Consider the following 15,496-nt stretch of genomic DNA (forward strand, 5'->3'; position numbering starts at 1 on the left):
AGATTTATAAAAAATATCTCAACGGTATGTGAGGTCTACCAATACGCACTTGGTCAGCGCGGTGGACCATGGCCTAATCCATTCTCATCATTAGAGGAGACCCGTGTCCAGCAGTGGGACAGTAATGGGTTGATGATGATGAAAATATATAATAATCTACGATTAAGGTGAGTGACCTTAAGCCTCTGTATCCAAAAGTTTTTATACTGGTTTATAATAAACCTACTTTTCTTTAGCGCTAATGTGTTCCATTTTTAATGGTGACTTAAGGACTAGGTATATAGGAACTGAGCAAAAATAAATCAATCCTCATTGGTATGCCAATTTTGCCTAGAATTCTGGACAATACCTGTCCAAACTTCATGTGAAAAGTTTGTATTTTTAAATATTAATTTCGTTTCGATCAACTAATTTGACTACACCCATTACCTTATGTAAGAAAACTTTAGTTCGTTGATGACGGCGAGATCTATACTTCAGCTAGTCTCCCCATATATCGAGTCTTCGTGTGATGAAGTTAAAGAAAATAATTTAATACATTAAACGCCTCAAACTTTTTACAGTAGGTATATTTTAAAGTCCTAATTATACTAATCATTTTGAAACACCTATTATAATCACATGTAAAAGGCATCACACTACTTGTATTTATTTATAGCGATCTCATTATTGTTAAGTTAGAAAATGACAACACAAAGGCAGTGCACATAGAACATACAAAAAACAGTGCTCATAGTGTTGAACATTTTTTTTGCTGTTTATACGTGTGAACTGTGAATACCAATTTGCGGCAATGTCGTAAGAGCGAGAGGCAAATAGTAACGCCATCTTGATTAAGATCGTTATTTAATTGGCCGAACTACAATTATTAGATGAACATCTTTATAGGTACAGGTGCATTATGCTTATTATTTTTAATATAGTAGCAAACGAGCAAGCAAGTCACCTGATGGGAAGTGGTTTCTGGTCACATGGCCGACCCATGGACATCTGGAATATACTCCGGATAGGATTAGATTTCTACCGGGAGTTAACCACAGATGAGCCTCGGACAATTGTCTTCCTTACGCGCTTAATACTGCTATTGTTAATTTTTTAAACAGAAATAGTTGCGGTTGTGGTGCCTCCGAAGCATTAAGGGTTCGACCACCTTTAGAGTGCAAGACAAAAATACGTAAAAAAAATAAGAAAGTGACCGAGATTTGTTACTGTTTATGTGCTACTACCTGCAATGTGTAATTACTATCAACTACTTACAAGAGAAAGGTGGAAAACACAAGAAAAGAAAATTTCTACATATTATAATAACATGATCCTATACCTAAGTCAAGAAACTTAAGAAAGTAGATTGACGTTGATAGTAAACTAGAACAACTAGAGTAGTAAAGCTTAGCGCACATCAAACCGCGCCGCACCGCACTACGGTGCGAAAAGCAAAAATCCTAATATTGGTCACGTGGTAATGTATCTACAGTTTGCCTCGCAGACAAAGCAAATACATAAATTACTAGAGGGCCCGAAAAGACTTTACTATGCGACAAAAAATATCCCGACAATTATCCCGATTAATGAAGCAAAGTATTCTATAAGAAAAATGCATCTTTCAAGCTGAATCCAACCCGTACATTGGAAAAAAATACACATCCACATATTTTTATTCAAACCTGTGTTCACGCTAGGTGTTCGTAAATTAAAGGCATGTGAATTATACAAATTAAGGTGAGTTTCGGTGTGTCAAAATTTAAGTTTGGGTACTTTGCATGTGACCATTCACAACACCGCGAAACGTCGGCGCGGTGCGCCCGTAATGTGCGCGCGCCTTTAATCTTCGCAGTAAAATGTAGTGGTTAGCGCGTTGACCTCCACGTATTTATAAACTCAAAAGGTTGTACGTCCAATTCCTTTTACTTGGAACTTCTAGTAACTTTAAAACATATATTTTGATTTTGATTTCCATTATATTGTCTTTGTTAATAACCTAATAATGTTTTCTTGGTTGCGTTTTATAAAATCAAGAAAGTATATTAAAGTATCTATCTGTATCAGTAATTAAAGGTCGGTAGAGGGATAGGTTCGATGTCTTGTGCGTAGTAGAAATTAATTATCGCTTGTTTTAACGGTACAGGAAAACGTCGTGAGGAAACCTACGTCCGTGAAAGTTACCTGAGAGTGTAATGTTCTAAAACGTTGTGTAAAGTCAACCGATCCACAATTACACGTGTCTCTACTGTCCACAGAAGTATAAGAACCTTTTACAGAATTTAAATACTTAAAGGTATATTTTCTACCACTCATTATATTAGTGATATCTTATACGAACATTAGAAGGTGGTAGAACCCTTTGTGGTTCGACTGCGACGGCACCACCGCCACACCTATTTCTGCCTAATAACAGCAGTGTTAGGCGCTGCTGTGTTGCGTTTTGAAGGGTGTGATAAGGGAGACATACTTTTTCGAGGCGTTCCAGCTTAGTCCTCAGGAGTAGCGGCGCATCTGTGGTCGACCTCTGGTAGGAATATCTAATCCTATCTGGGGGTTGATTACAGATGTCCATGGGCGGCAGTAGCCACTTACTATTAGGTGGACTGCATGCTCGTCTGCTACTCCTATATTATAAAATAAACATACGTAATACATAGATGTATTTAGGTAATAAACGCTTTCTACACTTTCTACACTCACAGCCCCACACTAGGATATCCTGTGTCGTGGGTGCCATGGACACACACATAGACAAATACAAAAACACCCAGACCCAGAAACAGAAATCTAAATTCATCATTTAGATATCTGTCTGGCCGGGGATCGAACCCGGGACCCTTTGCGCGTCAGACCGGTATGGTGACCGCTCCGCCACGCGGGTCGTCATCGGGTAATATATATAATACGTACATAATTACGGACCCTCTATGTAAAGGGTGAATTTCAAGACTCTCAACTGCCTCTCAACTGGCTTTGAAATAGATTGCAAAAATCAAAAAAATATTTAAACGAAAATGCCTATCCTAATACTTATTGTCTGAAACATGAGATGATAAAGACATTAAAATAATTTCCTTTATAATTTTTCTATGGCCAAACTACTTAGTGCGTTTAAAATCGTGTTTGTTAGCTTAGTTCGGTAACCAGTATCGAAACAAATCATGTTCGACCGGTTACAGAAGATTTGAACAAGGCCACGGTGATTAACATTGTGGTGTCCTTCGATTGCGAAATTACTTTGGTAACTTGGTAGAATAGATATAAAATAATGATTGACGTTTTATTACTCGCCTTTTAGAATATCATTAGGAACGTGTAATGAATTATAGTGTGAAACTCGATGTACAATGATACCGTAGGTAGTTTGGTAATGAAGTGTTGTCATTCGAGTACCTATTTAAAACAAGTTACCTCTTCATATTATAGTAACAGCAAACGAGCATTCGTTACTCTTAATGATGAGTGTCTATGGATAAAAAAGTATAAGAAGAAATGCAGCAGGGAGGCTTGGAAATCAGATGGTCCAATTTAATTACTTGTAATACTTCTTAACTTACGGAGTGTAAAGGACATTTATTGATTTTAACCGACTTTAAAAAAGGAGGAGGTTTCTCAATTCGATCGTATATATCAATTAGTATACAGGGTGAATTTTTAAAACGGGCCTTCAGGGCCAAATCCGAAACTATAGGGATTAGCGAAAAATGCTGAAAGGAGTTACGAGGCCGATTTTGATAAAAACTAAAACTGCATCATTACTTTTTTAAAATAACTTTTTCCCTAGCCGGTAATCGAACGAGTTCATTTTGAAAAAAAATGCACCCTCTATATTATTCCACTATCTGATAGTGTTGCTTATAAGGATCAAAATCTGGAAAGTAATGATAAACGACAAACTAAAGGAAAAGCCTCAATTTTAAGAAAATACATATTTTTTCATATTAATTTGGCAGTTATGTTCCCGCCATTTATTAATTTAAACATTTCGTGTATTAACATTTTTTTTTAGCTCAATGTTTTGTCATTCGAAATGGACGTTATTTTCCTAATAATTTATATTTTTATGTCCGACTTAGCTAAGGTTATTTTTAGGACCATTATAATAGATTTACTTGCTATGAGCGGAGTTTCGTTTAATACAGATGTAAAGTTGACAATTTGACAATCAGTTATCTATTTTCATTAAAAAATAAATCCTAAAAACGGCGGTAACTTATTTGCCAAACTATTACTTTCTTATACTAAGCCGTATGTCATAGTCATAACATCGAATAATTAGTTAATTAACCAACAAATTCTTCAATGGTTCTTCAATTATACATAAATCATTTGTTATGTATAATCCTTAAGAATTAGTATGCCAATGTATGGAAAAATACGTATTTTCTTCAAAATTTTCCTTTTCCTTTAATTTGTCACATAACATTACTTCCCAGAATTTGATCCTTATAAGCGACACTATCAGATAGTGGAATAATATACAGGTGTAATTTTTTTCAAAATGAACTCGTTCGATTCCCGGCTAAGGAAAAAAATATTTTAAAAAACTAATGATGCAGTTTTAGTTTTTATCAAAATCGGCCTCGTAACTCCTTTCAGCATTTTTCGCTAATCCTTATAGTTTCGGATTTGGCCCTGAAGGCCCGTTTTAAAAATTCACCCTGTATACATTATAATCAAAAGTGTCTTTCCGTCCCAAATGTTTTACACACAATTATGTACGTACACAATTTTTAAGTGACTGTGAAATTGTATCATCTCGTACTGCTCCGTACCATCGCCGGTAGCTATTGTATTTGCACTACGTAATCCATCGTAGAAAGTGCTTCCAAAGGCGGAAAATAATCACAGTTTTAATGACAAATAAATTAACGTCCGCACATCAGCTCCATCACTCGGAGAAAGTTCTCATCTAGACGTGAACACAAACTTGAGTTTTCCCATGATGACGATAGAAAGTCGTTAAGCGAGTAACCTTTGGTTTTGTACTTGCTGTGTGATCCGCCGTTACACATGTTGAACACAAGTGCATGTCTAGTATTTACATTATCAAGCAATTATTGTCAAGTGTTAGACATGTATCGCTCAGAATGTAAATGTCGAATCTTGCTAAATTTTCAAGAAATTGTAGAGGCAAGTGATCAGTCTATTTGACGAAAATTGGCTACAGACGTCTTGTGTGTACCCTTAAAAGAATGGAAATCTAGCCTTAGCTCAGTGGCAAATGCATTACTAAGTCCTTGAGAATGGTATTAAGTTGGAACGCCTCAAACGTCGCTGTCTTTCCACACTCTTCAAATGAAAAGAGAATAGCGAGGTTAATGCCGCTGTTATATTACGAATAATTTTACTACCTTTACACGTAAATTGCTGATATAAAGCAAATTCGTATACTTAACACAATATACTACTTAACAGATCTATTAACATAGAGCATGTAAACGTAAGAGCTACACAACATAGAGCACAGAAACTAAACTTACGATTGTTGCGATGTTATTTTTCCGGGTTATGTTCATTTTCAATTCAAATATCAACGCACATTCGCAAAATTAGTATTAAGTCGCTGTATATCAAATCACTTTTTCACTTGTGAATCTTGTGATTCGCGATACCGCCGTAAGACCAATAAAGCTTTATTTGCCTAATACGATTGTCGCAAACAATCTTACGGTTTGCGAACCGAATCCAGGAAATGCTAGGCGTCATATTTCAAAAAGTAATTAGCACCAATTTACATTTAAGTGCTATTCTACAACAAGGAAAATCGTCGATGTTAATTTATTCTGTGTCACGATTATGCGCGTTGCATTTATAATGTTTAGGCGTATTCTGATTTAGTTACATTAATAACTTTAATTAACGTCTAGAATAGTACTAATAGTATTACGTGTAGCCTTGTTAGGGTCATGAGCGCTCCTTCATAATATTATTATGATTTTTGCGCCCTAAGAATCTTGACGGCCTTCTTTGCCGACGCAATGCAAGCAATACATATTATACAGCTTTTTTTAAATGGTCGGTAAAATAAACCCTTTTGATTGGCAAAATATGCTGTCTTGAACATTACATCCCCGGCAGGCCCTAATGCCAGAGTTATAGCGTTGATTACGGCAATATATGATTGACTAGTGAATTCACACATTATAAGTGACTCAAGCAGTCCCTAAGAGAGTAAAAGGTGTAAAATAAACATTTCTATACAATTCCATCGATTTCAAGTCAAAATTAATCAGTTGTGCCTACTACACTATCGATTATTGAATGTTTACTAGTTATAAGAAGTACCTATAAGTATGTGAAGCTGTAAGCTTGCATCATACATGAGCTTACACTATCTCAAAGATTTACTCTTAGATAAGGTCAATGACTGTTGGATAACGTAAACATTACGAGCAGACGCCACGTCCATACATAAGAAGCCATTTTGTATGCACACTTTAATTATTAATGTAAGCGTAATGTCAGGCGCATGAATAAGTGAGAAAGTGTTATTAATTTATGGGAAGTGATACACACTTTTCCTTTTTTGTTTTTAGGCGTTAGGTTGTATCACGCGACAAATAAAATTTTAATATACACAAATTTGTTAAGTATTGTTTACTGTAACTTCTAATAATACGCTTTTTTATTTATCAGAGACTGTTACTTAAATAATAATGGCACTTAAAGTGCTTGAACTAGGAATTCTTACTTATAATATGAGTATATGAGATACCGTTATAGGTACGCCCTATTATTATCTGTAAGGGTGAATACCCAAACCATACATTTACCACTCATACATATCTATTATTTGGTGGTAACACTGTAAGTTCTTAAATATATCAAGAGTATTATATGATTTTCTCTGTCATAAGAATTCTTGTAATACTAAAAACAGACATTACCTTTTAAATTCGTTACATATAAATATTACTTAACGCGAGACTTGACCTTTAACACTTTTTGGTCTAATTTTCAAATTATATTAAAAAAGAGCTTCCATAAGTCCGTCATAATCGTGCTCTGAAGGTAACTTTATTGTTTAGAAATGAACTCATCCGAAGAGATGACGCAATTTTAAAGCAGGCTCTAGAGACCTTGGTCTCTTCTTGTATCTCTAGATTAAACAATATATGTACAACTTAGCCTCCTTTGAAATATATGATTTTATCTATTTCAATGGAGTTACAATGGTAAAGTTCTGCCATTAGCTTAAAACAAATGTACTTAAAATAGCTTTGGTGCCCTTTATCATGTTTTAACAAATGAAACATAAAAAAAAAATATAAACATTTTTAAAATCTAAATGTCTTTCAAGTATTTAAATAGATCTCAGGTAATATATATAAATACGATTTTAGAACAACTAAATTATATTGAATTTATGAGAATCATTTAAGTATTTAGATTTTCTTTAAAAAAACATTCACGTATATCTATCTATACTTGAATGTAAACGTATCTACGTTTAATTATTTGTTAAAGTGGAATCAGCTTTATATTTTTATTTACGAAGACAAACGAAAGTAACAATATACTAAACAAAATATAACAATGAAACACTCTTTTTGCGCAACTTGTAACTCGCGTGCAAATTCTCAGTTGTTATTTTGCCAAACCACTATTTATAAGTTAATCATAATAGGAATCTGTTGTGGCTTGAAATACCCGGTGAGAATATTTCGATTGTCTAAACTTGAGCAGTTACTTCATCGGTTGTAACGTAAAGCGGCGCAGTCACGAGTTCACGACATTTCTTTGGAATGCTCAGTTACGTAGTTATAAAGTGAAACTAATAAATGCCTATGACACGCTTCGTATCTGTAACAAATGTCTATTAGATATGGACAATGAAATAGATTATAAAATTGACTGATTGTTTTATTGAGACGAGATAAAAATATCATCTACCAGGCTGCCGATGCGTAAACAGCTAAGGTTCATTTAATATTTACCTAATAAGTCTAATAAGGTTCCGTGAACCAAGTATGGTTTTTATAATTGCCAAAAAACCTAGAAACATAAATACAAAGTTAAATTGAACCTATTCCACTTATTGGAATAAATCACCTAATTCCAAGATAAAATGTTCTTGAAAATAGAGATTCTTGTTCATGTACACTGAAACACTTAAAAATGAACCACACACAGACAATTTAATTTTATATACCTGTATTCAGTTTTATATACAATTATATAAAACCATGTTTATAGTTTGCACCCACATTATGTAATACGGTATAAATAAATATATAATCGGACCAGGTGTTCGACTGCCATCTGTTCACATTTGCACCGTAACCCTATACCTGCCTGACCTTTAATGCTTGATTCCGAGATCTGTTGGCATTTCTATTATTTTGCAATCTGTCACATGACAATGGACCGCAACGTCTTGATACTAGTGTAACGACCAAAACAACTTCGTCGTGCGAATCTGCGTAATGCTTGACAGATTCATATTTGTCCCTCTAACATTGTATAATGTCAAAGTATTATACGTAGCGAAGGCATAACGAGTTACATATTAAATAAATTTAGCAGTTATTGGTTGATTGGTTATGTCATTAACATACATAGATATAATGTTGGTCTGTATGTTAAAAATTTATAATTTTCCTTTTAAGATTGAACTGTGTTTCTACTCGTACCTTTGTTCGGGTGTAATAGACAAGTAGATAGTTAGATACGTCTGTTCATGACAGATACAGAGTAGGTAACAAACACATTTGTGTATCAGGCATTCAACTTGGTTCTCAGAGTTGGCAAATGTGCTTGTGACGAAATTTCTTTTAATATTCCAATATTAAAGAAATACGTGGTGTATTTACTTACGTAATTCGAGTTTGGAAGTAACACAAATATTTCGGCCATATAACTATTCTTGTTTTAAGAGGATGGTAAGTTTACATTTACACCAGACATTCCTACTTAGCTTTCAGATGATACAATTAATCCGTGACCGAACGACTGACTCCACAAGAATAAGGAGTTGACTACAGCTTATATGGTATGCCACACACATACGCTACTCTAATTTGATAAAAAATGGTATGAATATTCAGAATCCGTTCTCTTATACAACAAACATAGCTACTACAAAATAGCTTGCTTAGAAATGTGGAGAGTGAAGTGAAAGCATTTAATAACACGTCGATAAACCAATCAATAGTTGAATGGAGAGCTGGGTAGATAAAAAATATCGCGACCATGAACAATGACTTCCGTTTCGTTTCTCTCTTCCCGTGAATAAATTGCATGGCCTTTTATACGCGACATTCGGAAGTACGTGTAGTTTAATTATTGTACGCGCAAATACAAAGTTTCAAAAGCAAAACGAAAATAGAGCAATTAATAGTGCAAAATAGTAGCTTTTCTTGCCTGACATTACTATTTACAAATTAATCATAAATTATTTTCGATTAAGTAGGTAAGTTACAATACTATTTAATTCAATAGATGACATGGTGTTTAGTCTTTAGAGTCAGTGCGCCATCTTGCTCTAAGTATCTTGCTCTTGGGGATAAAAGGGATTTCTAGGCAACACAAGTTCTTCATAAGTTGAATATTTTTATTTTAAATAAATTATTCATTACTGTGGTAAAATCTTAATCGTAGAATATTTTTGTAATAATAATGAAGACAAAGATAATTAAGAACTAATGTACCCATACCAGATTGTATTAAAATGAGTCGTTGTAATTTTTTACGTCAGAATTATTTTAAAGGAAACTTTCAATAAATAAAACAAAGGCGTGTAGTTACACATTCGTGACTTATCTATCACAGTTTGAACAGTAACCATGCATAATACTAATTCGTTTAATAAATTACTAATACATGTTGAGCTATGTCACCAATAAGGAAGCATTCCCTTTAAATTGACGTTATACCATATTCTTAAAAATAAATGATACAAAACAACTTTAGATTTATTGCATCGATAAAATATTCTTATAAAACCTTTAGATATTTAATTAAGCTATTAAACTATTAACAACTTTCCAATTTTACGGCACATTTTAAGACAACAAGTTGGCTCTGATGTAACATTTCTGTTGTAGCTTTAAATTCTGTTAAGTTACTACTAAATTTATACCTTAACTCACTAATCATTATTGTACTTGAAGCTTTGGAATAACTTACTAATCATAGCTACATATTTGCCTACTTTTGTAAAAAACGGTCATCTTTAATTAAATTTAGAAATATCATGAAGGCTATTAATGGAGTTTTAATTAGTCAATTAAAATAATTTCAAGTTTGCCTTGACACACAAATTGATTAACGATTTACACGGTAATGACTAATGAACATTTAGTAATGATGCTTGTTCATTACGTATCAAAAGAATGACATAATCTAGCATTTACTAGTCGGTCCGAGCAGCCCGCCTTCACCGCCAAATTCATTATATCTTTCAAACTGGAATCATCCTTACGCACATAACGTCATTGAAAGCAGTTTAGCGGCTTTGAAGATTAGCATGTACGGATACAATTACATGTATGTTATACATATATTGACCTATATGAAAATAAAATTACATTAAATTTAGTCGCAATCATGTAATTTGGAAATAATTGCCAAAAAATCATAAAAATTGCACAGCATATAGTATATTTTTGATTTAATGTATTTTATTTTATACAAAAAGTGGTTGAACAAAAAAAAATGCACAAAGGCAATTAATATACTTATTTACGAAACGAATAAACATGGGCAAATAAGCTATCGTAGGTCAATATTTATGCGATTTTTAAGAAGGTAATAAAATCAAATCTTACTTAAACTTATATTTGTAATAAATATCGGTGACGGAATATCTCGACACCTTAAACCAGTTAAACTTGTTCAAACTCTGTTTTAGCAGTATTAGAGTCGTGGTGTGAATTTGGACTACACGCGGTGGAAATCTGAGATTCAAATCCCATGTCTTTAACATTCCAAAATTTTGTGCGTATTAGAAAATACTTGTCACTTGCTTCAACCGTGATGAAAATATACATGTGTGATAGTTGTCCATTAAAGCATGTCAACACACATTTGGCTAAAGTGGTGAACAATGGCCTTTTAAAAATCAATTTTAACAAAGATAAGCCTAAAGATAGAACGGTAATGATTCTTGATGATAAGCGAGTCAGTTATCACAAAAAAGTTCAACCACTTTTAAAAGTACCTGTTAAAATGAGTAATAGGTCTTCGAATTAATACAAACAATGAAGCTATTAGGTACTTCCATGTACCATAGATAGGGCTGAATGGTTGATTCAATTAGCAGCGCTCACTAAGGTTTCATAAGAAGGTCGATGCTCGTATATTGTACTTATGGGCGTTACGGAATTAAGAAACCGTGGTAAATAGTGCGTTATAGCAATACTATAATAGTATGCATTTGCATATATTGCGTTTAGCATAAAGAAGGCATCAGTAGTCTAATCTTATATATACAATTCTCGTGTCACAATGTTAGTTACCGTACTCCTCCGAAACGGCTGTACCGATTTTCACCAAATTTTATATGCATATTCAGTAGGTCTGAGAATCGGCTACTATCTATTTTTCATGCCCCTAAGTGATAACCCTTAACATTTTTTTATTTATATGACAACAAAACGTTTGCCGGGTCAGCTAGTTATTTAAAAAATAAAGAGGTAACTAGTACATTTGGAAATTCGCAAAGAGGTTTGTAGATAGAAAAATAGAGATTTCTATAGATTATAATACCCTTTTATTACAAATTAGCTTTTAATGTGTTTGTTTGGTTGCATCAAATACAATCCAATAGGCTAATGGGTGCATCTGATCAAATACGACTATTTACAGTCGTATACTATCCATAATAAATAAAAAAATAAATTATTTATTAGTAATCTTACTACTGTGCATAAACGCATTATTACTTTTCTGTTAATGCTGTCATCAGTTATGTCATAAGTTCATTACTCATTATTAGTCAATTTGTTTACTTCTTTATATATCTGTCACGTGATAAGTCTACATACAAAAATAATTTTAATGGAAATTTTATGTTTCGTCTCCAGTTTATAAAGTTTTAAACAAAAAGTCCTTCATCAAATCAATCTCAAATATTTCGTATCATGCAAAATTAAAAGCTTTCAAAAGTACTTTATAATAGTACAGAATAGTATTAATCGACACATAGAAACACAATGACAGCGAAACAAAAGATCGGTCTTGCAATCACCTTAGTAAGGAAACAGTCACCAGCTAGGCACAAGTACATCTGATTAACCGGAAACTTGACCAGACGACCGGTTTTTGAAAGGCGTTACGTGTACCAGACTTCGACAAGTGGTATCAAAATATGGTACAAACTTAACGTATTACGAAATGCATTTAGTTGGTTACGAACTTACGAATAAATTTGACCAATTCATTCTAAGTGAGTTGCTACATTAAAGATTCCGGCGCGATTGGCGAGTGTATAAGTAGCTTAAGAAAAAACGAAATGAGAAGGCGTCTTATTATTGTAATGGGCTTATGTAAGTAAATTTAAATAGGTGTTATAATATATGGAACCAGATTAGTCAATGTAGTTATAAATATGGTTTAATAGATCAATATGGTGAGCCACACATTTATTTCTTAATTATAGGTAATGATTAAAAACTCAGCTTCCCTATAAAGGAGCCAGAGGTTCAAATCCATGGCATGCACCCTAAAGGAACCTGCTTCCTTGACAGTGTTATAAAAAAGTGTTTACAAGGGTATGTGAAGCCAATACGCATACGGCCAGCGCGTGGTCTAGGCCTAAAGTAACGCCATCCCAGTCTGAAAGGAGACCCCTGCCCAGCAGTGGGACAATAATGAGACAACGATATGTTAAGCTTGCTACGACAAGCGAACCAAAGCGCAACCAAAATATTAGCGACACGTTATTCGCATGACGCAGTTCAGTATATTCTTTGTATGCCATGTGTGTAACGTAAAGACATTAAGGTCGGTGTTTACAAAGGAATGTAGCCACGAACAAAGAAATAGAAACGGCACAGTTAGGTCCACTTTTTAACCTGGTCAGCTGATCTAAATGGCGTGACGCCACGGAAATTGATAGCTTATTGAATAAATTAATGATGCATTAGCAAATAGTGTTAAATGAAACGTAAATAGATGCACTAGAAGGTAACGTGATAACGTAATACTCGATAAATAACAATACTTTGCAAGCTTTTATTTAACTTGCCTTGTTAGGTGCGCGCAAATCTTGCAACTGAATCCTTACTCAGGCAAAATAAAAAATATACAGTTAGGAATAAAAGTGACATGGATGATACGGCCCACAATTGTTCAAAAGCCAGGAAAATGGAAGCAGATGCGTGGTCCGTGACGTGACCGGTAACTGGCGCGCAGAGAGCATTTCGTCTTTGGTTCGTTGACCTGGCTTAGGAAACCTCACTTTTCTGGGCATATAGTACGTATAAAATCAGATAACTTATCTGAAGCTACATGTTATATAAACAGTGCTTATTTTAAGCATGGCAACTACTACACGGCAGTAGTTATTTAAGTACATTCGTTATTAATCCTTTGATCCGATTTAAATAAATTATCTGGGATATATATGTCACGTGTAACTAATTCGAAAACTACATGTAACAAAATCAGAGCTAATTTTAAGTACTTTTACTATAATAAGACTGTTATTACTTAAATAAATTTCGTTATTAGTCTGTAGATCTGCTTTAAATAACATATCAGGGAATATGTTACATGTAACAGGTATTTTACATTTAATCAGGTAACTTATTCGAAGCTTCGTACCATTACCAGAGCGTATTAAAAGCTCTGAATCGATTAAGTAATATGGTATGGGAATATGGTACGCTTAAGAAACATCAGTTAACTTATTTAAAGCTCCGTAACTGTATTAGCTAGTGCTTATTAAAGCATTGTAAAGCGGTTAATCGTTTGTTTCTTGCGCGTTATTATTGTTTACTCGTTATGGTAACTCGGCGAAGTATCAACAAAAAAGTTTTCCATTAAGTATAGAATCGCCGCCGAATAATTCAAGGTAATTTTCAGAAAGCTTAACAAAGAAAGATGTTTTTGGAGGTTTCTATGAACTACTAGCTGATCCGGCAAACGTTGTGTTGTCATATAAATAAAAAAATGTTAAGGGTGAACAACCCTTATCACTTAGGGATATGAAAAATAGATAGTAGCCGATTCTCAGACCTACTGAATATGCATATAAAATTTGGTGAAAATCGGTAAAGCCGTCTCGGAGGAGTACGGTAACTAACACTGTGAAACGAGAATTTTATATATAAGATTAAGTTAGGTTAAGTTGTGCATAGTTTATTTAATATTCCGAATTCAGTATACCACGGTATGTAGCCACCACAAACGATTTGAATGGCGTCTTGATTCCATTGTAACCGGATGCGGGTTGCGGTCGGCAGGCAAATGGTTACTAGAACGCAACAAAGTCGGCGTCTATGCGTCTTATATTCACGTTTTGCTGATGCTTCTAACGGTTTGTACTAAAGTTTGGATGCAAGGATACGCTTCTGTTGCTACCGATGATTGATCATACTTACAGCTAGACATAGAACGACATAGAGCCTTTTTGTTTTAGAGCGAAGAATACATATTGACAATTGGACTCAGGGAATAATTAAATGCGTTAAAGTATCTCAGGCTCTGATAAATAATTAATGTTTGACTAATAGAGACTATAGAAATTCAATTATGGTGATAACATCGACTTCTGCTTCGTGTAAGTAACGACAGTTTTTGCCTTGTTTAGTTATAGTTAAAAGTTTATCCGTTAAGCATTGAATCAAGATTGAAGAAATGAGCAAAGAAGCGAAGATATCAGGCTTCTTACGAGTACTTAGCACATGACTAGTAAATAGTAATGTTTCGTGATTTACCGAAGACATTTCTGTTATATTTGATTTAATTTAAAAGTATCCGTCGGATACATTGACAATGTAACTCCAGGTAGTTTGCACGTCTCATATTGTTAGCTACACAGAATATTAGGTTGAAAAAGTGTGTGAACAGTTGGACAGTGAGTCATAGCGAACGGTGGTGTGCAGTGAAAAGGTTTCGCTCAGAAGGGCATTAAAGCCATAAATAAACGCGCGCCTCTGTTCGACTATAATGTACCCCGTGTCTCTTTCTCCGAAATCATGGTTTTATTGTTAATGTTATTATTGCCATAAAACTGTGTACCTTATGCACCGTGAAATTTGCTGGAATTAAAATAGGTTTAGTGCTCCCATTAAAATAGGTTTAGTGGTTTTAAAAATGGGCCCGGATGGAACAAAATCATTGGTTTTTTTTTGTACTCGTAGCGCGAAAATAGGCTAGCTATTAGCAGTTGAAATGGTTATTTTAAAATCAAAGGGCCATAGCCAAAGCCATTTTGTTTATTTGCATGTTTTTGATTCTTGTAGTTTTAAAAGTTATGGAATTAACTTGTAAAAATCGTTAACCATAAGGTTTAAAGAAGCCATAACGGTTTATACGCATTGTTTATTTTGTTTCGTAATAGTTC

At 34.0% G+C, this 15,496-nt stretch overlaps 1 protein-coding gene across 4 annotated transcripts in view; it reads right to left on the reverse strand.

Annotated features, from left to right (window-relative positions):
* The window catches only part of LOC140750343 (uncharacterized), a 101,591-nt gene that overhangs the window by 18,069 nt on the left and 68,026 nt on the right, over nucleotides 1-15,496 (reverse strand). The gene's annotated exons all lie outside the window — the stretch shown is intronic.

The sequence above is a fragment of the Epargyreus clarus genome, unplaced genomic scaffold (genome assembly GCF_041222505.1).
Source record: "Epargyreus clarus isolate Ecla_fem2 unplaced genomic scaffold, WU_Ecla_fem_2.2 ptg000019l, whole genome shotgun sequence".
NCBI classification, from domain to species: Eukaryota; Metazoa; Arthropoda; class Insecta; order Lepidoptera; family Hesperiidae; genus Epargyreus; species Epargyreus clarus.